General features: G+C 45.4%; 1 long non-coding RNA gene and 2 gene segments (V, D, J or C); 2 read left to right on the top strand and 1 right to left on the bottom strand.

Moving 5' to 3' along the window:
- The window catches only part of LOC106009314 (Ig lambda-1 chain V regions MOPC 104E/RPC20/J558/S104-like), a 505,149-nt gene that overhangs the window by 379,002 nt on the left and 99,667 nt on the right, over positions 1-26,480 (top strand).
- The window catches only part of LOC101712340 (immunoglobulin lambda variable 2-18-like), a 153,861-nt gene that overhangs the window by 32,025 nt on the left and 95,356 nt on the right, over positions 1-26,480 (top strand).
- LOC110348873 (uncharacterized) overlaps positions 14,329-26,480 on the bottom strand; it is a 49,452-nt gene continuing 37,300 nt past the window's right edge. The window contains exons 3-4 of the long non-coding RNA XR_015446317.1: positions 23,590-23,801; positions 14,329-21,700 (exon numbers count right to left, since the gene is read on the bottom strand). This is a non-coding gene — a long non-coding RNA (uncharacterized LOC110348873). The remainder of the gene's footprint in view (positions 21,701-23,589; positions 23,802-26,480) is intronic.

The raw sequence follows: 26,480 nt of genomic DNA on the forward strand, positions 1-26,480 counted from the left end.
ACATGCTTCACCATATGATGAGCACACCAGGGACACAGCTCATGTAGGAGAAGGTTTCATGGAAGAAACTTGGCAAACAAATGCTTCTCTACAGAGATGAAAATCTGGAAAGAATTTTGCCAAGATGATGCTATGACACATGTAGATATTTTAAAGGACATTTTATTTTTCTGCTGCCTAGTCAACCAGGATAATTAGAGATCCTAGTTGTGCTGAAATCTTTGTGTTCCTCCAGTACACAATGCCAGGATGAACCAGCTTCAAATCTTGAGAGCTAGTGTCCTGACAATCATTGGCTCCACAAGAAGTTCAATTTCCTGTAAGAAAAGAAAATGAGACTTCATCACAACATACGGATTTCTCACAGAGGTCTGTGTCCAAACTCTGAGAGATGCTCTGAGAAGAGGTCTGGGGAACCGACAGGAAGGCTAACCTTACACACAGTTTCCCAGGACAAGATTTAATGAACAGGGCAGAGACCTGGACGAGGGGCATATAAGTCTCCAGTTTAACAAGCCAGAGGCTTAGCAGGGGAAATGAATTCAACTGGCTTGAGGAGATGGACAGGCAAACACTGGAGCATTTTCCAGGAAACACACAACCTGTGTGTGTTGGGACAGGGACAGTGAGGATGGTGCCGGGGCCTCCTACTTAGCAGGTCTTTCCTATCACAGCAAGCAGTGAGCTCATCTCTCAAAATCCCTGGATTTCAAGGGACTGTGATAGCCAAGTGACAAGATTCTTGGAGTTAAGTGGGAGCTTTCTTGCTAATACTTTGGCTTCTCGGCATCTCTCTGGATAGAGTGGTTGAGCCAGCTATAAATGGTCAGATAGCTCCCGACCGCTTCCATGAACCCTGCCTCAACCATCCTCAAACAGATATACCAACAGGCAAGGGAAAGAAAAAAGCAAATGAAATCCTTGGAAACCAGATGATACAAAAGGGGATCCCGATAGTTTTCCAGGTTACTTAGGGAAGGATTCAGTGAGTATCAACTCAGTGAGTCTCATGCTCGTGAAGTGAAGCCCTCCCAGAATATCTGTATAGGAAAGTAACAGGCTGTTCTTGCCCTCTCAGAAATACCTGGGACAGGTGGGGGCCTGGTCTCTGATCTTTTGCTCTTTGACACCTAGGCATCCAGAGAAGTGGCAGGACTTGTGAGGCAAGGGTAACAGTACCCTAAGGTGAGATATCCTTCTGTTCCAGGAGCCAGGTCATGTCTGAATCTTGGGGAAGAAGCATCTTGTCCCCATAGAGAGCCAGAAAGGAGGAGGGTTGCCCGCCCACGTGAGCAGGACATACTGTACCTCATTCAGGGGGAAGGAAGAGTGCTCATCTCAGTGCTGACCCAGACTGACTAACACACCTGGGCGGACTCACCTGTGATGGCTGTGGCTACGTGGGAACCTTGGCTTGTCACTCTGCAGGAAAAAGACAGAAACCTCCCAAGACTTCCCCAAGACTGTATCATATCCTACACTTTCCTTCGCCTTGCTGGGCCTGATGGTTTTAGAGATTTATTTTGAGACACTTAGGTAAGGTCTAACCTTAAGGGGGTGACTTTATTTAACAGGAGACAAGGAAATTTCCTCCCTGTATTAGCCCTGGCCATGAGGATGAGAGACACAAGAGTGAAATCTGCTCACAAAACCATGGAAAACACGCTCAGACTATTATTTCCATATCTTACTTATCCAGCTAAGGGAACACTAAAACACATAGACTTTTGATTTTGTTTTTCTTTTTGTTGAGATTGGATCTCACCAGGTAGTTCAGGCTGGCTTTGAAATCACTATGTAGCCCAGACTGGCTTCAAACTCAGGGTGATCCTCCTGCCTCAGTCTCTGGAATGCTAGGATTCCAGGCATGTGCCCCCACACCCAGCTACATAGATTATTTTTATGGGGAAATTCCTAACTTGTAAACAGCAACTTAGGGTAACTTGCATGATCAAAGATCATGAAAAGACCACTCAAGTTGATTACAATCTGTACTATTTCAACTCGGCAATTCTGAGCAGCCAAAAGGATATAGAGCTGGGCACCCTCACAGAGGTCTGAGCCACCCAAGGTTGGAGAACAGGAGCACCTCCACAAGCACCAGGAAGAAATGACAGGCAGCAGCTGTCTCCATTCAGGCCCAGAAAATTTGCCTGAGGGTTTTCCCAAATCCACTCCCGATGCCAAGTGAGTTTCCTTACCTGGTCAGTGTAACTATTTCAGTTCGAATCTTCCGAGTCCTGTCCTTTCTGCCTCTCCTTGGGGCCTTGAAAACATGAGTCACCTGCTCAGTCCCTTTCGTTTTGGTCAAGGACCCGTTACAAGTCCTTGGGTGCCGCAAATTTGGGCAACACTTGGGACATCCTGACAGCAAGATTTGCCACACATGTGGAATTCTAGACAGGGTGTCTAGGACTAGAGTCTCAGGCAGAAGCACAAGAGCCTGTCTGGCTGCATGGTGGGTGCCAGGTAGAGGGAAGGGAACAGTAATCACTCTCTCAGTGTCTTCACCGCAGGTATCTTAGAACAGGGCCTAGTAGCAGGGCTGAACTCAGCTCTCTCGTACCTGACCTTGCTCAGCCATAGCATCCTAGAAGCCACCACACAGTGTATTTGCTAAGCTGCTCGCAGATCACCTGGATTGCCTGGAAATTTCCCAGACTTCACATCATTCCTGCCCCTGATTACCACTTGAAAAAAATTTCTGCTGTCTGGATTAAAGTAGTTTGCATCCAGGACCCCATTCAGCTTCAGACCAAATGGAAAGGCCCACTGTCTTTTCACAACCCCACACTACACGGTCTTCTCAGGAGAAGTACGTGTAGCTCCCTCCACACACTCCTGCCATGTCTTCCTTCCATCCCCATGGCACCTTCAGAGGCACCATGTCAGGTAGGGCCTCGACTTCTGATGACAGAACCACGAACGGTCACTCTCTGACCTTTCCACTAATTATCTGCCTATGAACTGGAGTGGTGAGGTTCTTCCCTATGATTTCCCATTAACTGATGTATTTTATCTCTTATCTCACTAATCAGTCAGAAATGCTTTTGCACTGCAAAAACGTTTGTAGCCACTAGAAGCAAAAACAAGCAATAGCCTATTTTTCTCTTACAAATGATATAGCTGGAAATATATGGCTCTTATTTTGTGGAAAGCCACTCTTCATCAAAAATGCCAACTTTTGTTGCTTTCATTTCACTTGCATTGTCTAAAGACTTCAAGATGGCTGCTTCAGTTTCAGCTACCACACCCATATTCAAGAAGAAAAGTGGTACACAAATCTACTCTCCTTCCTTGCTTCATAAGAGCAACATTTCCCCAAGAAGAACCCCAGCCAAAACACTATTATATCCATCTGACCAGCACTAGCCCACATGGTCAATCTCAGTAGGAGAAACCTTGGCAATGGGTCTAGATTTCAGAAACTGCAGGGCATCATCCACAAGTAGAAGATGGTGGAGATCAGCAGTTGATCTATAAACTCAGTGTGACTACTGCACGACTCCTCTGGAAGGATGGGAAACTCAAGAACAGAGGCTGTGTATGGGGGGTCAGGCTGAATTCCCATTGTAGAATTTTGGTCAGACAATAATAGATCTGCATGAGTATCTGGAATACATGTTCTGCTGTCTCTGTCTTTAGTACACTAGCCACCACCAACCACATGCACAATCCCTGAGTATTTGCACAGCCTCTGAGTCCTGGGTCTGCCCGTGTGAAGCAATAGTACCATGCCTCACCACCCACAGTCCCAGAATTACTTGCACAGATGTGCCAAGTGGGCCCTGACCACCACCCCCTCCTCTAAATTAAGGTGTCCAAGTTTTCATGGTAATCTGAGCCTCTTGGGCCTGATCTGGAAGGATGCAGGGGTCACACAGAGAAGAGAAATTTCTGGAGCCCGAAGGCAGTAGATCAGGGAGTCACTGACATGATCAGCAGCTTCTGAATCTACATCTGGATCAAGGAAGCCCCTGAGCCTCCAGCAGCCTGTGTGCAGTGGCCACCAGGAGGCAGCAGAGAGTCCCTTGGCAAAGCCACACCACATCTCTGTCTGAAAGCTCCCTCAGCATAGCTTCTACCTGCTCTATGCCTGTTTCTCTCCTGGGAGCAGCTGCCAGATTTTCTCCTCTGACTTCTCAGTATGAGGCACAAAATACTTGCTCACTAACCTTATTCTGCCTTAATTAAGGCTTTTATTACTTGATATAATTTCTCAGGCAAACTGAATACAGTTTAATTATAATAAACACTTGTAAGAAAGATTCCTGGAGTTTATACCCCTCTGGGACTTTCTTTACAAACACTTCTATCAGCACTTGCCCTGAGCCTGGGTTTCTGTGCATACTGGGTATACTGAGACACAGCACTTATGATCTACCCCAAAGGCTCACAACCAAATGCACTAACTTATAGCACTTCTTAGCAATTTAGGAAATTTTTTTCAGTACTGTGAATTGAATCCACAAGCTTCACAATGAAATATTTCTCCAGTTCTTTTTGATTTTGAGACAGGATCCCTCTAAGTTGAAACATTTCCTGGGCTGGGCTTGAACTTGTGGTACTCTTGGCTCAGCCTCTGAGGATGCTGGGATTATAGGCAGGCATCCCAACACCTGCCTCAGCTTAGGACTTTTGCTGTCTCTCCACTAGGAAGCTGTGTGATCTAGACAACACCTTGTCCCATTCGAATTTTCATGCTGTCATCCATAAGTTGTGTTCAGGAGACTCTCTGCATTGAGCTCAATGATTGAACATCTAAAGTGGAGCTGGGATTCACCTAATACCTGGACTCTGCTGGAAAGCGTTAATGGACAGGATACCCCTCCTGGCTTGAACCAGAAGCACCTGCTTCTGAGCAAGGATTAAACACAGGAAAAGTCCTGGGCTTGGTCAGAGTCGGCTGTGTGTCTTCCCGTCCACCTGCTAGACAGGAGCAGGACCACACACAGGCAGGACTTCAGGCAGCTGGGGAAACATCAACTCCATTTCTCATCTCTGAATGGACAGAAGCCTGTGCAGCAATGCCAGGACCCAGTATAGTGTGGAGGCCTTGGGTCTTCCTATGCACTAAGAGGTGAAGGAGAATCCCCTAGGCTGAGGGTGGGTCTGCAGGGTCACCCCTACTCTTTCTGTGTACTTCAGACTGAGCCCTGCTCTGCACACCAGAAATCTCCTCCAGCAGCAGCCCTGAGCTGGGCTGATTTACATAGTGGGCAGCTCTCTCCAGCAAGGGGATAAGAGAGGCCTGGGAGGAAGCTAACACAGCCTTGGTCTCAGGAAGGAACACGCGGGGCACCGTTACCATGGCCTGGACCACGCTTTTCATTGGACTCCTTGCTCACTGCACAGGTGCGACCCCAGGACCCTCATACGCCCACCCAGCCCAGGGCTCATCCTGGCTATGCCAGGGGTAAGTGTCTGAGGGAAGGATCTCTCATCGTTAGTCCCACATCTGCTTCTCTCTCCTTGCAGGCTCTGTGGCCTCCTATGTGCTGACCCAGCCATCCTCTGTGTCAGTGCCTCTGGGACAGACAGTCAGATTGACCTGTGAGGGAGACAGCATTGGAAGCAAAAATGTACACTGGTACCAACAGAGGCCACCTCAGGCCCCCATGCTGGTCATGTATAATGATAAGCAACTGCCCTCTGGGATTCCTGACCGATTCTCTGGTGCCAACTCGGGCAACACGGCCACGCTGACCATCACTGGCGCCCACGCTGAGGACGAGGCTGACTATTACTGTCAGGTGTGGGATAGTAGCAGCGGTGCTCACAGTGACACAGCCACATGGGGAAGTGAGACACAAACCAGCCACCAGCATTACTCCCATGGCTCCTCCCTACCCTGGCCACAGAGACAGGGGCTGCCACATAGGGAGACAGTTCCTAGTCCATCCAACCCCTGCACTCAGATTCCTGACACATGGGGGGCAGGTTACTTTTCATAAAAGCTTGGAAGCAAAAAAGTAACTTATTCCTGTTTATAGCCTCATCCTCCAGGGCATGAGTGTTCTTGATCTAATACTGAAGGTGACAAATGGATTCAGTCCTCAGCACAAAAATAACTCACTGCAGGATGAGAGTGACCACAAGAAAAAGAGGTGTGTGTGACATTTCCAGAGGGAAACACACACAGGTCTCCACTGTGTCTGAGAGGCCCTTGGTCAGCTCAGTCATAAAAGTCCCAGCTCCCCTGGTATACACATTTCCATGTGAGAGTGGCCTGAAATGATTGCTTAGGTGAGGTACAGATGGGGAAAATTGCCCCCCAAGTCTGAGTCATCCTGGGTTGGGCCAAGCTCAGCAGAGAGTGAGGCCTGGTCTTCTCTCTGTTCCAGCAGCCTCCCTGGGCTCCTCCATCCATCTGCAAGGCCGCTTCTCTCCCATCACACTAACTGCCTCCTTACCTCTGTGATGTCCACTCAGCCTGCCAATGCCCCAAGGCTTCCTTCTGCATACCCAGGCCCTTTTCCCTACTCCATTCCAAGTCCTGAAGAGGAAGTCAGGCCTATGGTCATGGCCAGAAGCTTCTATCCCTACCCAGCTGCAGCGGAGCCATGGGGGCATGATAGTAAACACCCGCTTAGAAGTCAGACTCCTCCACAGCAAAGTAGGTGCCAGGGGATTGGCCTGAGTTCCCCACAAACCCACTCACTTGCCCCAGAAGCAGCCCCATAGGAATTCTTAAGAGGCCCCAGTTCCATGCCAGCCTCAGATAAGAAACTCTGAGGTCATCTTGGATGCCTCCTCCTGCCACATTTGACTCCATCTGCCCAAATGTTCCACATGCTAATGATCCTTTGTTACCCAGTTAGGATTGGCTGGTTCCTCCTCATCACTCATCAGAAGTTTACTATGAATGTGCAAAATGAAAATTGAAACACATACTGATTTGAACTTTGATAGATTAGTTTTATCCATTTTTTATTGCACACAAGTTAAAGCCTCTAAGTTTCACAAGAATTGACTGACCAATTTAAAATGGAGGCAGTAAAGAGGAAAAACCTGATATTTGTGCTGAATCTGCTCATTGTTCTTCATGTGAAATGTGGATCATCCCACTAATTGTTACAGCAGCAATTAAGTCAGGTTCTCTGCAGTGTCAGTGTGGGCCTACAGGCTAATTGGACCTCAGCATCTCCCAGAAACTGAGCTTCAGACATTAACTCCTTAACCACAAGCCATGAAGCTGCAGGACAAGGATGGAGGCCTCTTGCTCTACCTGAGCAGAGCATTGGTGTTGTGAAAGAGACCTAAGTGATGCCCATGTCCTCCCTCTTGCCCTCTAGACTGGGCTCCTCTGGAGTCATCTAGAGCTGCAGTGACTTAGTATAGACCACTAACCCTAGAGTCTAGCCCTTCCTGGGGTGATGACAGAGGACAGGGAGCCCTGCCCAGCTGTGGGTACAGGAGGCAAAGCTCTGGGGCATCTCCACCATGGCCTGAACCTCTCTCCTCTTCCGTTCCTCACAATCAGCATAGGTGTTCTTCCCACACACTCCCCACAGGTTCACCTCTCACAGAACACTATTCTGTCCCTGACCATGAGCTCAACCGAGGTGGTGCTCTTTTGTTGCCAGTTCAGAGAGTCCAGGTGGTTGAGTACCAGATTGTTCCATCTCGTTTCCCTTTGAGGTTGCAGTAGGTGATCTGGAACTCTGTTTTTGCAGCTTGTTTATGTGTTTTCTCATTTCCACAGTAGGGGGGGGGTGCTTCTGGCACCCATGCCGCTCACCTTCTCTGCCCTAGGAGCTTGGGATGGCAGTGGGGGAGTTTCCTTCTGGGTTCTGGGACCAGCTCACCTTCTCTGCCCTAGGAGCCTGGGATGGCGGTGGGGGAGCTTCCTTCTGGGTTCTGGGACCAGCTCACCTTCTCTGCCCTAGGAGCCTGGGATGGTAGTGAGGGAGCTTCCTTCCAGGTGCTGGGACCGGTTCACAATCTCTGCCCTAGGAACCTGGGATGGCAGCAGTGGAGCTTCCTTCTGGGTGCTGGGACTGGCTGAGCTTCTCTGCCCTAGGAGCTTGGGATGTCAGTGGGGCACTTTCCTTCTGGGCTCTGGGACCAGCTCACCTTCTCTGCTCTAGGAACCTGGGATGGCAGTGGGGGAGCTTCCTTCCGGGTGCTGGGACCGGCTCACATTCTCTGCCCTAGAAACCTGGGATGGCAGCAGTGGAGCTTCCTTCTGGGTGCTGGGACTGGTTGAGCTTCTCTGCCCTAAGAGCCTGGGATGGAGACGGAGAGCTTCCTTCTGGGGTCTGGGACCAGCTGAGCTTCTCTGTCCTAGGAACCTGGGATGGAGGCGGGGAGCTTCCTTCTGCGGTCTGGGACCAGCTGAGCTTCTCTGTCCTAGGAGCCTGGGATGGAAGCAGGGAGCTTCCTTCCGGGTGCTGGGACCAGCTCTCTTTCTTTTGAGATAGGGTTTCAGTATGTAGTTCAGATTGGCCTTGAACTGATGGCAATCCACCGCCTCAGCCTCCCGAGTGCTGGGAATACAGGTGTCTGCCACCACACCTGGCCCCCATTGTGAGTAAATATCACATTTTGTTTATCTGTTTTGGAGAAGTAGGGGAGGGGAAGGGGATGAAAATATGTTATGTATATGTACCAACTCCCCACAAGGAATGTAATCATCATATACTATAAATATGTGCTAATATAAACTAAAAAGAAGAGTGCATAAAAGACAATGTGGCTGACTACAGTTCTACTGGGACACATCCTGGTGAGATCTCAGAGGGCAAGGGTAATGACAGGCCTACTAGGCAGAACAGCAGGCCCAGACGAATGTCTCTCCATTGATCTATACACAGAACAAAGTCATCACGGCACCTGTGTGCCCATGCATGTGCATGTGTGTACATGTATGCATATGTGTGTGTGTATATATATACATAGCCTTGGTGCACTTGTATGTATGCTGGCTTGAACTTACAAAAACATCTCATAGGATGTTTGCCAACGTTAAATATCCCAAACTCCAATATTTGCTATGCCTCCTTAACTTTCCCTTTTATCTATCTCTCGTGACTTTGGTCTGTTGTAACAAGAAGAAGAACAGAAATTAGAAGAGGAGAAAACATTCATGTGTTTCATACTTATTAAGCTCCATCCAGCACTTCCCATGTAATAAATAATTTAATGACAATTTTGCTCAGATCCCAGTGTCATTCTTATCACAGGCGGGGAAGCTGAGGCATGGAGAAAGGGAGGAATGTGCCTGAGGACAGAGCTACAAAGTGGCCTCCAGCAGCAGAACTGAAGTCTTCTGGGCCCAGAGTCCTGTTTTTATCCAACATCCCATGGCCTCTCATTGAGCTCTTGCAGCCAGGACATTGGTCTCTCCTCAAGGCTCTAGAGAGTGCTGTCTCCTGTGGCAAAAACAAATGATTCAAATTGTGCGTTTAAATCTAAGTTTCAGTGCTACCGCTGTGTTTACTCTATGGGGAATATATTTTGAAACACACAAATCTTTGTAACCACAGTTCAAAAGGTAAAAAAGAGGCTGAGCAGAAGCAGCTTGTATTCACCCGCTTCTCTACAAGTTGGAATGCAAACAACTAGACAGCAATTGTCAGAAGGACAGATATTTTTGAAAAAACTTTAGTGTCAAAATCCAGATGTGCTGTAATTGTATTCTACATATTTATTACATCTCAAAGATATAGAATGAGGAGAGGATGTATGTTCTATCATAAATAAGTTTTTGTCAATTCTTGTGGAAATGATACTACTTTTGATATAGGTTTATGGCACATATATTATTAAAACACTGATGTCTGTGTCTTTTATTTTTAATGTAGTTATTAAACATTAAAATGTATGTAAGGTTTTCATTCTGTTTGTGGTTTTCTTTTGTTTTGTTTTTTAACAGGGTTTCCCTAAGTCATCCAGGCAGGCTTTGAATTCACTACGTAGTCCAGGCTGGCCTTGCACTCGCAGTGAGCCCCTTGCCTCAACCTCCCAAGTGCTGGAATGACAGGCAGATAGCTGGAATTTCAGGCATGTACCACCATGCCCAGCAGCTCTCATTACATTTTTTTTGGACAGGGCTGGACTGGACCACTTAGATGAAAGATGTTTTAGAGGCACTTGATTGAGAACGCCCCAGAGATAGAAGAGACTCAGAATTTATCATCTGCATAAAGGTCCAGGGTGAAAATGGTTTAGTTTCCCAACCATACAGGATTTTGGAAAGACTTCATTCTCCTTTGCAGCACAATTCACAAGTTTAAAGCTGGTTCAGGTTAAACGATCATGAAAAGACCACTCAAGTTGATTACAATCTGTACTATTTCAACTCGGCAATTCTGAGCAGCCAAAAGGATATAGAGCTGGGCACCCTCACAGAGGTCTGGCCACCCAAGATTGGAGAACAGCAGCACCTCCACAAGCATCAGGAAGAAATGACAGGCAGCAGCTGTCTCCATTCAGGCCCAGAAAATTTTGCCTGAGGGTTTTCCCAAATCCACTCCCCGATGCCAAGTGAGTTTCCTTACCTGGTCAGTGTAACTATTTCAGTTCGAATCTTCCGAGTCCTGTCCTTTCTGCCTCTCCTTGGGGCTTTGAAAACATGAGTCACCTGCTCAGTCCCTTTCGTTTTGGTCAAGGACCCGTTACAAGTCCTTGGGTGCCGCAAATTTGGGCAACACTTGGGACATCCTGACAGCAAGATTTGCCACACATGTGGAATTCTAGACAGGGTGTCTAGGACTAGAGTCTCAGGCAGAAGCACAAGAGCCTGCCTGGCTGCATGGTGGGTGCCAGGTAGAGGGAAGGGAACAGTAATCACTCTCTCAGTGTCTTCACCGCAGGTATCTTAGAACAGGGCCTAGTAGCAGGGCTGAACTCAGCTCTCTCGTACCTGACCTTGCTCAGCCATAGCATCCTAGAAGCCACCACACAGTGTATTTGCTAAGCTGCTCGCAGATCACCTGGATTGCCTGGAAATTTCCCAGACTTCACATCATTCCTGCCCCTGATTACCACTTGAAAAAAATTTCTGCTGTCTGGATTAAAGTAGTTTGCATCCAGGACCCCATTCAGCTTCAGACCAAATGGAAAGGCCCACTGTCTTTTCACAACCCCACACTACATGGTCTTCTCAGGAGAAGTACGTGTAGCTCCCTCCACACACTCCTGCCATGTCTTCCTTCCATCCCCATGGCACCTTCAGAGGCACCATGTCAGGTAGGGCCTCGACTTCTGATGACAGAACCACGAACGGTCACTCTCTGACCTTTCCACTAATTATCTGCCTATGAACTGGAGTGGTGAGGTTCTTCCCTATGATTTCCCATTAACTGATGTATTTTATCTCTTATCTCACTAATCAGTCAGCAATGCTTTTGCACTGCAAAAACAGATGTAGTCACTAGAGACAAAAAGAAGCAATAGCCTATTTTTCTCTTAACAAATGATACAGCTGGAAATATATGGCTCTTATTTTGTGGAAAGCCACTCTTCATCAAAAATGCCAACTTTTGTTGCTTTCATTTCACTTGCATTGTCTAAAGACTTCAAGATGGCTGCTTCAGTTTCAGCTACCACACCCATATTCAAGAAGAAAAGTGGTACACAAATCTACTCTCCTTTCAAGGCCAAGAGAGTAGATGATTCTTCTAGTTGTACTGATATTCAAGAAGTGACTCTTTTCTCATCAGAATCAGATTCCTGCAATGGTTCCAGTTCAGACATCATAAGAGATCTTCTGGAAGAAGAAGAATCCTGGGAAGCATCAACAAAAATGATCTTCAAGATATAGATACAAACCGAAGACAAAATCGCCACATGAGAGCAGCTGAAAGTTCTGAGATTGAACCAAGAAATAAATGTAAGAGGAATTAGGGGCCTTTTCCCAACTTTTTTAATGCCATGATCAGAATATGGTAGTTTTTATTGCTGAATGTAGATTTCATATTTATAAATGGCCAATGAAAGATGCAAAATCCTAAAAACAAAACAAAACTGTTACAAACAAATCTACTCTCCTTCCTTGCTTCATAAGAGCAACATTTCCCCAAGAAGAACCCCAGTCAAAAGACTACTATATCCACCTGCCCAGCACTAGGTCACATGGTCAATCTTAGTGGGAGAAACTTTGGCAATGGGTCTAGATTTCAGAAACTACAGGGCATCATCCACAAGTAGAAGATGTTGGAGATCAGCAGTTGATCCATAAACTCAGTGTGAGTACTGCACAGCTCTTCCTGTAGGATGGGAAACTTGAGAACAGAGGTTGTGTCCTGGTCATGCTGAATTCAAAGGGTAGAATTTTGGTCAGACAATAGTAGATCTGCATCAGTATGTGGAATAGATGTTCTACTGTCTTTGTCTTTGGTACAGTAGCCACCACCAACCACCTGCATGATCCCCAGTATTTGCACAGCCCCTAAATCCTGGGTCTGCCAGTGCAAAGCAATAGTACCACTCCTGACCACCCACAGTCCCAGAATTACATGCACAGATGCAGCAAGTGGGCCCTGACCCCTCCTCCTCTAAATTAAGGTCTTCAAGTGTTTACCATAATCTGAGCCCCTTGGGCCTGATCTGGAAGGATGCAGGGGCCACACAGAGAAGAGAAATTTCTGGGGCCAGAAGGCAATAGATCAGGGAGTCACTGACATGATCAGCAGCTTCTGAATCTACATCTGGATCAAGGAAGCCCCTGAGCCTCCAGCAGCCTGTGTGCAGTGGCCACCAAGCGGCAGCAGAGAGTCCCTTGGCAAAGCCACACCACATCTCTGTCTGAAAGCTCCCTCAGCATAACTTCTACCTGCTCTATGCCTGTTTCTCTCCTGGGAGCAGCTGCCAAATTTTCTCCTCTGACTTCTCAGTATGAGGCACAAAATACTTGCTCACTAACCTTATTCTGCCTTAATTAAGGCTTTTATTACTTGATATAATTTCTCAGGCAAACTGAATACAGTTTAATTATAATAAACACTTGTAAGAAAGATTCCTGGAGTTTATACCCCTCTGGGACTTTCTTTACAAACACTTCTATCAGCACTTGCCCTGAGCCTGGGTTTCTGTGCATACTGGGTATACTGAGACACAGCACTTATGATCTACCCCAAAGGCTCACAACCAAATGCACTAACTTATAGCACTTCTTAGCAATTTAGGAAATTTTTTTCAGTACTGTGAATTGAATCCACAAGCTTCACAATGAAATATTTCTCCAGTTCTTTTTGATTTTGAGACAGGATCCCTCTAAGTTGAAACATTTCCCGGGCTGGGCTTGAACTTGTGGTACTCTTGGCTCAGCCTCTGAGGATGCTGGGATTATAGGCAGGCATCCCAACACCTACCTCAGCTTAGGACTTTTGCTGTCTCTCCACTAGGAAGCTGTGTGATCTAGACAACACCTTGTCCCATTCGAATTTTCATGCTGTCATCCATAAGTTGTGTTCAGGAGACTCTCTGCATTGAGCTCAATGATTGAACATCTAAAGTGGAGCTGGGATTCACCTAATACCTGGACTCTGCTGGAAAGCGTTAATGGACAGGATACCCCTCCTGGCTTGAACCAGAAGCACCTGCTTCTGAGCAAGGATTAAACACAGGAAAAGTCCTGGGCTTGGTCAGAGTCGGCTGTGTGTCTTCCCGTCCACCTGCTAGACAGGAGCAGGACCACACACAGGCAGGACTTCAGGCAGCTGGGGAAACATCAACTCCATTTCTCATCTCTGAATGGACAGAAGCCTGTGCAGCAATGCCAGGACCCAGTATAGTGTGGAGGCCTTGGGTCTTCCTATGCACTAAGAGGTGAAGGAGAATCCCCTAGGCTGAGGGTGGGTCTGCAGGGTCACCCCTACTCTTTCTGTGTACTTCAGACTGAGCCCTGCTCTGCACACCAGAAATCTCCTCCAGCAGCAGCCCTGAGCTGGGCTGATTTACATAGTGGGCAGCTCTCTCCAGCAAGGGGATAAGAGAGGCCTGGGAGGAAGCTAACACAGCCTTGGCCTCAGGAAGGAACACGTGGGGCACCGTTACCATGGCCTGGACCACGCTTTTCATTGGACTCCTTGCTCACTGCACAGGTGCGACCCCAGGACCCTCATACGCCCACCCAGCCCAGGGCTCATCCTGGCTATGCCAGGGGTAAGTGTCTGAGGGAAGGATCTCTCATCGTTAGTCCCACATCTGCTTCTCTCTCCTTGCAGGCTCTGTGGCCTCCTATGTGCTGACCCAGCCATCCTCTGTGTCAGTGCCTCTGGGACAGACAGTCAGATTGACCTGTGAGGGAGACAGCATTGGAAGCAAAAATGTACACTGGTACCAACAGAGGCCACCTCAGGCCCCCATGCTGGTCATATATAATGATAAGCAACTGCCCTCTGGGATTCCTGACCGATTCTCTGGTGCCAACTCGGGCAACACCGCCACCCTGACCATCACTGGCGCCCACGCTGAGGACGAGGCTGACTATTACTGTCAGGTGTGGGATAGTAGCAATGCTCACAGTGACACAGCCACATGGGGAAGTGAGACACAAACCAGCCACCAGCATTACTCCCATGGCTCCTCCCTACCCTGGCCATAGAGACAGGGGCTGCCACATAGGGAGACAGTTCCTAGTCCATCCAACCCCTGCACTCAGATTCCTGACACATGGGGGGCAGGTTACTTTTCATAAAAGCTTGGAAGCAAAAAAGTGACTTATTCCTGTTTATAGCCTCATCCTCCAGGGCATGAGTGTTCTTGATCTAATACTGAAGGTGACAAATGGATTCAGTCCTTAGCACAAAAATAACTCACTGCAGGATGAGAGTGACCACAAGAAAAAGAGGTGTGTGTGACATTTCCAGAGGGAAACACACACAGGTCTCCACTGTGTCTGAGAGGCCCTTGGTCAGCTCAGTCATAAAAGTCCCAGCTCCCCTGGTATACACATTTCCATGTGAGAGTGGCCTGAAATGATTGCTTAGGTGAGGTACAGATGGGGAAAATTGCCCCCCAAGTCTGAGTCATCCTGGGTTGGGCCAAGCTCAGCAGAGAGGGAGGCCTGGTCTTCTCTCTGTTCCAGCAGCCTCCCTGGGCTCCTCCATCCATCTGCAAGGCCGCTTCTCTCCCATCACACTAACTGCCTCCTTACCTCTGTGATGTCCACTCAGCCTGCCAATGCCCCAAGGCTTCCTTCTGCATACCCAGGCCCTTTTCCCTACTCCATTCCAAGTCCTGAAGAGGAAGTCAGGCCTATGGTCATGGCCAGAAGCTTCTATCCCTACCCAGCTGCAGCGGAGCCATGGGGGCATGATAGTAAACACCCGCTTAGAAGTCAGACTCCTCCACAGCAAAGTAGGTGCCAGGGGATTGGCCTGAGTTCCCCACAAACCCACTCACTTGCCCCAGAAGCAGCCCCATAGGAATTCTTAAGAGGCCCCAGTTCCATGCCAGCCTCAGATAAGAAACTCTGAGGTCATCTTGGATGCCTCCTCCTGCCACATTTGACTCCATCTGCCCAAATCTCCTACATGCTAAAGGTCCTTTGTTACCCAGTTAGGATTGGCTGGTTCCTCCTCACTACTCATCAGAAGTTTACTATGAATGTGCAAAATGAAATTTTTTTTTGCTTAAATTCTTTTATTGGTACATTTTCGTTATACAATATGTTTACATTTATCATTGGGTGCTTGTACCTGTGCGTGATGTATCTTGGCTCTCCTTTTTTCCCCATTACCTGTCTACCCTTCACCCCTCCACCCTTCCCTATTTACATACTTCATTTCCATTTTTTTCTCATAATTTTTCCTTTCCATTCTTTCCTTTCCCCATCTCCTCCCACCACCCCTACATCTTTGGAACGTTTCCTATTTCAAAGTGTCAATTATTAGTTATTAATCCTTTTAATCCTTATTTACACTCTTAGTTTATCACGATAGAGAAACTATTTGGTATTTACACATTTGTGTCGTATTTATTTCACTTAAGAGTATGGCCTCAATATGCATCCATTCAGCTATAAATGACTCTAGTTTCTCATTCTTTATGGCTGAGTAATACTCCATTTTATAAAAAAACACCACATCTTCTTTATCCAGTTTCCAGTTGATGGGCACTTGGGCTGCTTCCAAGCTTTAGCTATTACAAACTGTGCTGCAATAAACATGGGTACACATATATCTCTGTGGTATGAGTCTTTTAATTCTTTTGGGTAAATACCCAGCAGGGGAACATCTGGGTCAAATGGGACCTCTAGTCCTAGTTCTTTGAGGTATCTCCACACTGATTTCCATAGTGGTTGCACCACTCTGCACTCCCACCAACAATGGAGAAGGGTTCCTTTCTCTCCACACCCCCGCCAGCATTTGTTATTGGTTGATTTCTTGTTAGCAGCCACTCTTTCTGGGGTGAGGTGGAATCTCAGTGTTGTTTTCATCTGCATCTCTTGAATGACCAGTGATGTTGAACATTTTTTCATATGTTTATTTGGTGCTTTTACTTCTTTGTCTGAGAAATGTCTGTTCATTTCAGATGCCCATTTTTGAATTGGGTCTTTGAATTTGGGGGGTCTGATTTTTTTCAATTCTTTATATATTCTAGATAGTAGCCCTTTGTCTGAGTTACAGCTGCTAAAAATTTTTTCCCACATAGTAGGTTGTCTGTTAGCTCTGTTGGTGGTTTCTCTTGCAATGCAGAAGCTATTTAATAAGATGAAATCCCAGTTGTTGATTCTTTCTGCTAGTTCCCGTGCTACTGAAGGTTTGTTCATAAAGTCTTTTCCTATGCAAATATCTTCAAGTTCTACCTAATTTATCTTCCAGCAAGTTTAGTGTTTCTGTCTTAATATTTAGATCTTTAATCCACTTCGATCTTAGTTTAGTGCATGGTGAAAAATATGGGTCTAGTTTTAATCTCTGACATGTTTAAATCCAGTTTTTCCAACACCATTTATTAAATAGGCTATTTTTCCTCCAATGAGGGTGGTTGGATCCTTTGTCAAAGATGAGGTGGCTGAGTATGTCTGAAGTTGTTTCTGCATCTTCTAATCTATTCCACTGATCCTCAGGTTTGTTTCTTTGCCAGTACCATGCTGGTTGTTTTTTTTTTTTTTTTATCACAGTAGCTTTGTAGTATAGCTTCAAGTTGGGTATTGTGATACCCCCAGCCATGTCTCTGTTGCCCAGAATTGCTTTTGCTATTCTAGGACTCTTCTGGTTCCAAATGAATTTTTGGATTGTTTTCTCTAGTTCTTGAAGTATATTGTTGGAATTTCAATTGGCATTGCATCAAATCTACATAGTAGTTTTGGAAGTATGACCATTTTCACTATATTGATTCTTCCTACCCAGGAACAAAGGATGTCTTTCCATTTTCTTATATCCTCCTCAATCTCCTTTTTCAGGGTCCTGTAGTTTTCAGTATACAGGTCTTTTGCTTCCTTTGTTAGGTTGATTCCTAGATATTTCATTTTTTTGGATACTATTGTAAGAAGAATTATTTCCCTAATTTCTCTCTCAGTGAGTCTATTGTTTGTGTATAAGAAGGCTATTGTTTTGTGAGTGCTGACCTTATATCCAGATATTCTATTGAATCTGTCAATTAAGTCTAGAAGTCTTTTGGCAGAGTTTTTTGCATCTTCTGTGTAAAGTATCATACCATCAGCAAATAATGACAGTTTAACTTCTTCGTTTCCTGTCTTTATTCCTTTTATTTCTTTCTCTTTTCTAATTGCTGTGGCTGTTTCCAGAACTATATTGAACAGGAGTGGTGACAGTGAGCATCCTTGTCTTGTTCCTGATTTTAGCGTGAAAGTTTTCAGTTTTTGTCCATTTAGTATGATGTTGGCTGTTGCTTTTTCATAGCCTTAATCATGTTGAGATAAAGACCTTCTATTCCAATTTTCTGGAGCGTTTTTCTCATGAATGGGTGTTGGATTTTGTCAAATGCTTTTTCTGCATCTATTGAGATGATCATATGGTTTTTGTCCTTGACTCTTTTAATATAGCGCATTACATTTATTGATTTATGAATGTTGAACCATCCTTGCATCCCTGGGATAAATCTAACTTGGTCAGGGTGTATGATCAGGTTTTGGGCTGATGTGTACTGCTCCGGCAGTAAAGACAAAGGGCACAAAGGATGCCCAGCATTTTATTGACTGCAAGTGTGGGAAGATAAGAAAAGTATGCTTTGAAGACATCAAGTGGCATATTGTGAAGTTTTTGGAAGCATCTGGCTGAAAACATCTGGCAATGGCTGATATGCAAGCAAGATATCATCTGATATGCAGGCAGGGATAGCTGATATGCAGGCAAGGATGTAAAGGAGGAAGGCACTGCTTGTCTTGCTTGGAGAAATCAAAGGGTACTCAGATTGGATTTCCACTAACCAGAGTCTGCTACTACTGGGCAGAGATGTGTGCTACAGACACCTCCATCTTGGGCTCTTCCAGATTCACAGTCCACTCTTCCCTGGGCTCTCCTCTACTGTTAGCCAGATCTCCCCTCAGGCTGCAGCTCCTGAGATCAGGTGCAGTTTCAGGTGGAGGAGGGGTCTCTCAGAGTTTCATCCTTGGACAGAGCACCATCCTTGAGGAGACTGTGCAGAAACACAGGGACTCTCACCTTCCTCAGGCTACTGCTCTGATCCTTGCCTTTCCTTGATTTAGGGACAGCACCCTGAACATTAGTTGAACCCTTGACTGCCCAATCTCTGGAGCTCAGCCCTGTGCAACCATGACCATGAGGACCTTCACAGATACCACATACTCTGGGCACGGCACGACATTTCATAAGCAGTCTGTTCAGTACACTTTTTTCAAATACATAAAACAATGAGGTAAATTTTTAAAAGAAAAGAACTTCTGATGACAATTCTAGCCTACTCTAGTAGGAGATATGACTGAACGGAGAAAACACCATATGTGAAATGAGACTAGAAATTGTGATGATTTCACATTAGATACTGGTAGGTTACCAAACTAAATGTCATATATTAAGTGATTTCACAAAATTCCTAATGACACAGACAGAATTCTGAGTAAGTGACAATGTTGGTACAAAAATGCAGCTATGCAAACCAGACAGGAACAGGAAGAGGAAGGTGAGGAGTCAATGATCCATCCTCTGCTGATCAGGTGTCATCATTTGTCTCTTAGCAGGACCCAGCACAGCCTATGATCAGGCTCGTGGAAGGCCCACAGCCCTACTAATCTTTGGTCAGGAGACATCACAGTCGTGGAGGCATGAGATAGTGGTCATGGTGTCAGTACCGGGAAGGTAACTTGATCAGGGGCCTTAGAGTCTAAGGATGATTTTCTGAAAAGAGAAGCAGCTGCAGAAGTTCAGGCTCCACCTCTGCCTCTTCATTCTCCTGTTCTAATCCCACACAGTAGGGGGAAATGTTCTCAATAACCCTCAATGTGAGACCCCAAGTATGGGTTAAATTGGCATAAACACTACTCACCCACTGTCCCAAGGGACCTGAGAGGGACTCAAAGAGGATCGGATGGGCCCAGCTCTGGTGTGAGTAGCAGGAGACTAATTCTGGGGTACCTCCACCATGGTCTGTACTCTTCTCCTCCTTCCTCTCACTCTGCACACAGGTGACCTAGTCAGGCTCTGCTCTCTGGCTCAACTCCCACAGCACACTGAGCTGGCCCTGGCCTAAATCCTGAGTTGAGCCCCTGGGAATGGGTCCTTCTTCCTCAGAACCCCTCTCCTTCACTCTCCTATAGGGTCTATGGCCTCCTGTGTACTTATACAACCTCCTTCAGTGACAGTGGCCCCAGGTCAGATGGCCACAGTCACCTGCTCTGGAGAAAATCCCTCAGAGAGGTATATTCAGTGGTACCAGCAGAAGTCAGGCCAGGCCCCTCTGCTAGTCAGCTGAGCTGATGATACTCAGGCCTCAGGAACCTCTGACCTATTCTCTACCTCCAGCTCAAGGGATATGGCCACTCTGACCATAGCAGGGCCCAGGCTTGGGATGAGGCTGACTCTGTCAAAGGTGAAACACACTGGTAGAGTTCACAGTGACAAGGACAGGTGGGAATGTGAGACACAAACCTCTTCCCTATGTGTCAAACTCCTCCTTCATCCCCAGGAAGACTGGAGACAAGGCCATAAGCAGATCTGGCCATGCTCATCCAGATCTGTGATTCTCCAGGCTGCCCTTTCCTCCCAGCCCTCCAGACAGCCCTGCAAAAGGAAAGTTCGGAGTAGATTTAGGGCTGTGAGGACCAGGTTGTCAGGGTGTTTTCTGAGCCAGAGAGTAAGTAGGAGAATGAGAGAAGGAAAGTCAGAGGAAGACATCTGTCCAATGGTTATGATGCCTGGGCTCCTATTAGGTGGTGATTGTTCACTCCTAGCTGAAGTAAACAGGTCAGAGGACACAAACTGATTATGCTGATCATGATTTCACCTCCTGCAGAGATAAGTACCTCCTCCCTCTCCCAGAGCCAAGATGTCCCAAGCAGCATGAACTCTACTGAGGCAAATGGGAAACTCATCAAATTCATGAGAGTGTGGGAAATTATCTTATTTTCTATTATCTAGCTTTTATTTTGTTCTTTATTTATATTTTGAGTTTCTCATATAACAAAAACCATGTGATGTTTAAATTTGTGTGTCTGATTTGTTTCCCTGACATTATGGTCTCAAGATATATCCATTTTTCTATAAGTGGCTCAAATGTGTCCTTCTTTATGGCAGATTAGTATTCCATTGTTTGTAAATTTTATTTCTTTGTTTTGCGACAGGGTCTCACTATGTAGTTCAGATTGTCCTTGAACTCATGGCAATCCACCTGCCTCTGCCGCCTAAGTGCTGGGATTACAGGTGTGCGCTGCCACCCCTGGCCCCCATTGTGAGTAAATACCATATTTTGTTTATCTGTTCTGGGGAAGTAGGGGAGAGGAGGGGGATGAAAATGTGTATTATGTATATGTACCAACTCCCCACAAGGAATGTAGTCATTATAATCTGTAAACACATACTAATAAAAACATAAAAACTAAAAAAAGTGTGTATATAAGACAATGTAGCTGGCTATATTTCTATTGGGACACATCCTGGGGAGGTCTCTGACAACAATGGCAAAGACAGGCCTACTAGGCAGGACAGCAGGCCAGGAGGAATGTACTTCCATTGATCTATACACAGAACAAAGTCATCCCTGCACCTGTGTGCCCATGTGTGCATGTATGTGTGTGTGCATACATTTGTGTGTGTGTATATATATATATATATACACACACATACATACATACACATAGCCTTGGTGCACTTGTATGTATGCTGGCTTGAACTTACAAAAACATCTCATAGGATGTTTTGCCAATGTTAAATGTCCCAAACTCCAATATTTGCTATGCCTCCTTAACTTTCCCTTTTATCTATCTCCCATGACTTTGGTCTGTTGTACCAAGAAGAAGAACAGAAATTAGAAGAGGAGAAAACATTCATGTATTTCATACATACTAATCTCCATCCAGCACTTCCCATGTAATAAATAATTTCATCATAACTTTACTCAGATGCCAGTGTCATTCTTATCACAGGCGGGGAAGCTGAGGCATGGAGAAAGGGAGGAATGTGCCTGAGGACAGAGCTACAAAGTGGCCTCCAGCAGCAGAACTGAAGTCTTCTGGGCCCAGAGTCCTGTTTTTATCCAACATCCCATGGCCTCTCATTGAGCTCTTGCAGCCAGGACATTGGTCTCTCCTCAAGGCTCTAGAGAGTGCTGTCTCCTGTGGCAAAAACAAATGATTCAAATTGTGCGTTTAAATCTAAGTTTCAGTGCTACAGCTGTGTTTAGTCCATTAGAAATATATTTTGAAACACAATTCATTGTAACCACAGTTAAAAAGGTAAAAGAGAGGCTGAGCATAAGCAGCTTGTATTCACTCGCTTCTCTACATGTTGGAATGAAAATAACTAGATAGCAACTGTCAGAAGGACAGATATTTTTGAAAAAACTTTAGTGTCCAAATTCAGATGTGCTGTAAATGTATTCTACATATTATATCTCAAAGATATAGAATGAGGAGAGGTGTAAGTTCTATCATAAATAAGTTTTCATCAATTGTTGTGGAAATGATACTACTTTTGATATAGGTTTATGTCACATACATTATTAAAACACTGATGCCTGTGTCTTTTTATTTTTAATGTAGTTACTAAACATTAAAATGTATGTAAGGTTTCATTGTGTTTGGGGTTTGGTTTGGTTTTGTTTTGTTTTGCTATGAAATAGGGTTTCACTAACTCATCCAGGCAGGATGAATTCACTACGTAGTCCAGGCTGCCCTTGTACTTGCAGTGAGCCCCTTGCCTCAACCTCCCAAGTGCTGGAATGACAGGCGTGTACCACCCTGCTTGGCAGCTCTCATTACATTTTTTTAGACAGGGAAGGACTGGCCCACTCAGATGACAGATGTTTTAGAGGCACTTTCTCCAGAATGCCCCCATCTCCAATCACAGGACACAAGTGCAAACCGAAAAGACGCAGATGCAGGTGAGATGGAGATGTGGGGTGTGGACCGTCTGCCCACAAAGGCCACTGAGCCTCAGACCTGCTCCTGCTTCATCCTAGAAGCACCATGCATGCTATACAATGATCACTGCTGGGCTTCCTTGAACCCGAGGCTCATGGATCTCACAGTTCTGCATGCCTAGTCACTTAATGTCCCCTGTACCTAACAGGACTTAGGAAGGCAATGAATGCTGTTTTTCAAAAGGCATATACTCTCTACTGCAGAGGACAAGAGCTTGTTCCAAATCCATGTGGTCAATGCTGGGATTCTCTTATGTGGCCTTGACCTAACGTTTCTGTTCCCATCACTAATTCCCTTGTAATCTCACAGTCTGCTGGATAACATTGTCCACACAGCAGAGTGTCTGGTAAAAGTTATGACATGCTACAGAAACTCTCTGCTCTGGAATCCACATGTACTGGGAAAATTTTATTGCTCCTAGTATTTGAATGGTAGCAACAACACCAAATTTGAAATATACTGTTTTCAGAAACCAGAATAGCTTATAGCTTCTGAGATTCTTCTTTATGTAAAGTATAAGATGCAAACAATGTGTTCATTACTTTTATTGAAGAAGTCTAAGAAAGCTCAAAACAACTAAGCCCTAAAATTTGAGCTAATATGGAGTCTCCCCAAAGCTTTCAATATGCTTCCCATTTAATGCGTACCTGATACAATGTGATGGCAAGGTAGAGCTCTGGAAAGTTGCACTGGGTTTTCATAAGGTCCAATAACCTCATAGACTATGGTGTGACAGAGGGAGGGTTAAGGCATCAGAGGGGATTATACCATACATGTGTGTTGTTGTCCATGCCATGTATATATGTATATATATATATATATATATATATATATATATACACTGTTTTCTGTTCCATGCTGTCTTCCCATTTTCAAAAGGAAAATACCTCTTTTTTCCTAATGATTAACTGAATTATTTGTTGTTTGGTGGAAAAATACATGTGTAATAAGCTTTCATGAGTTTTAATAAGTAAGTTTTCTTTAGACTTATAGAAGCTAAAATATCTTGTAACCTACAGATAACAACAGCCTGTTCATCACAACATAGTCCACCTGAAATTGGTAACTACCCTGGGGCTGACCTGTCATGCCTCCCCCAAAAATCCCTGTACAAGCCTTGTGCTTGCACCCCGTAAGCAAGATGACTTTTTCAGGGCAGGAGCCTCTTCTTCAAGCTTGCTGGCATGTTGATAATATAATTGATTCTTTCTCCCATCATTATGTCTTTTCTTTTCTTCTTCAGGGAGCAGTGGAACTGGACCTTTCACAGTTATAGCAGTGTGGCTCCTTGCATCTTGGTAAAAATGATAGGGTACAGTGAATGAGGGAGTGATGCCATTACTACTCTCTCAGATGAATATACTGATCTCTCAGGGGAATAGAAAAATACCTCAGCTTCTGCATCGAGGCTGTGTACCATGCACCTATAGACATGTTATTTTGCTCTACCAGATGATACAGCCTGTGCAAAACAGCCAACTAGATAACTTCCTGTCTGGATATATAGAAACCTACTTCTACCTTTCAAGACCCCTTCCAATGTTATTAAGAGCAAACAGATGAATATTAACGGGATATAAAAATCCAACCTCAACTATACATCTTTCAGGTCTTTAAAGGTGGCACTGGCTTGTCATTCTTTACTCCAAGACATGAAATATGTTATTTGCCATTCTGATGGGGTAGAGATAGAAGAAACTCAGAATTTATCATCTGCATAAAGGCCCAGGGTGAAAATGGTTTAGTTTCCCAGGCATACAGGATTTTGGAAAGACTTCATTCTCCTTTGCAGCACAATTCACAAGTTTAAAGCTGTAGCCATGATTGTGTTCTCTTTAAGTTGATATACACACACAACAACAACCCTAGCTTACTGATCTTTTTACATTGCCTTGTTGTTCTGGGAACATACTTTGTAGTGAATTATAGGGGATAAAATTGGGTAAGGTCTAAAAGTTAGGTTTGAGATTGTTCCTGAGGTAGCTACCTGTCACCCTCCCTCATTACTGACTTTGCACTCAATCAACTCTCTGCTAGTTTCCCATCTACTAGATCCAGGTATGCTGAATCTTCCCATTACTTTCTGCAGGTTACACCTCAGTGCAGTCAGAATACTTCCTTTTAAAATGCATCTGCCTTAAACAGTATGCCATCATGGCTGCTTAGAGAATAAAAGGTTACTTGGAGATGAAGCTTAGTTCAGTCACTGAGAGGACACAGAGGGGATGCTTCTTGGGCAAAAGAGAGCCTCAGGGAAACAGTAGCAAGCTGAGACTTCTGCAGTTATTTCTTTGTAACACAGAGACATGAGAACAAAGATGTAGAAGAAAAACATTTCACAACATATCATATAGGTGTTCTGCTCAGAGGTCATGGAGGGAAAAAGATGACCTGTTATGTGATGTATGTTGACCTAATTTAAGGCTGGGGCTACCCAGACTATGCTCAAGAAGGAAGCCAGCTGCCAGGGTCAACAGTGCTCAAAAGCGAGGTCTCGGGTTGGAGGTCAGGAAAACCCATCCAATGCACTCAAGTTGTAGTGACCTCACACTGAGAGTCAGACTCACAAAGTTATCCCACACGGCCAGAACCCCAGAACAGTATGACTCTTAGCTGAGAAATGTTCTACAGAGGCCAGGTCCCAGGTGTCTACCTGGGTGGCATCCACCAGGATGCAATTCACTGGGGAGACCACTGTACAGTCCAGGTGCTCTAAGAGTTAGCACAGTGTGACAGAATGGAATTTTAGAAACTATCACCTTTGCCCATGTCAGCCACCTGATCTTCCTACCCACTCTTAGGGTATTGACTCTCACTGTCCTGCAGTGGTCCCACTGCTGAATATTCTGCCATAACTACTCCAGAGATCCGTGGCCTCTCCTCCTACCTCCAGGCAGATCTGCATTCAGGCTTCAGGCCCTGTGCTCAGGGGCAGTCTTGGGTAGGGGAGTGGCACTCAGGAGCTCATCCCTGCATATAACATCCACAGCCTCCTGGAGGAGACTCTGCTGAGTGACCTGGACTCTTGCCTAAGTCAGGTCACAGCTCTGACCCTGGCACTGTCCTGGGTTCAATGACAGGATCCCGAATCCTTCAGGCTTATGCAAACATGATCCTGAGGATGTGGTATTCACGGAGACCACACAGTCTGTAGTGGGTTTCTCAGTCAGTTCTTTCTGACACTTTAACAAGATTACATAAGATACCGATGGACAGGGAGAGGGAGAGGGAGAGAGAGATCGAATTTTCATTGTCAGTTGCTAGTCCATTGTAGGAAAGGAAATGTCAATGAGGGAAACAAACACCACATGTAAAATAAGACTACAAAGTATGATGAATCCACAGAAGCAAATGGTGGTTTAACAAGCAGATGTCATAGATGAAATGAATCAATGAAAAATATCATGACCCCATTCCACATTCTTATGAAATGAACATGGTATGACAAAGATGTACCAGGGAAACTCAGTAAGAGGAGGAAGAACCTGAGGCTTTGATGTCCTACCTTCTACTGAGTCAGGTGTCATAGATGATCTCTCAGCAGAGCCCAGCCCAGCCCAAGGCCAGACATCTGGATCATCAGTGGCCTTGATGAGTTGTAATTAGGACATTTTGCCATCCATAAGCTTTGGGAAATAGTTATGGGGTCAGTCTCTGAAAGGTGACTGCTTTGGGCAGTCCTAGAGGCCAGATGATTTTTATAATGAGAGAAGTGATTACAGGAAAATGGGGCCTGTCCCCTCCCCCTCAATCTCCTCATTTTAAAGCTAGTAAAATGTTCTCTACTAATCCTCAATAAAGAACCCAAAGGGAAAAGTATATTTTCATAGTATCCAAATACTCACTGCCCCAAATGACCTGAGACCTGTGGGCTCTGCTGAGGGCTCTGGGACCTTCTCTACCATAGTCTGCACCTCTGTGTTGCTTCTCTGCCTCGGGCTGTACACAAATAAGCTGCCCAGACCCTGTCCTT

Source organism: Heterocephalus glaber, unplaced genomic scaffold (assembly GCF_053883595.1).
Source record: "Heterocephalus glaber isolate CG9 unplaced genomic scaffold, H.glaber_assembly_v1.0 deba00001687, whole genome shotgun sequence".
In the NCBI taxonomy this organism is placed as follows: domain Eukaryota; kingdom Metazoa; phylum Chordata; class Mammalia; order Rodentia; family Bathyergidae; genus Heterocephalus; species Heterocephalus glaber.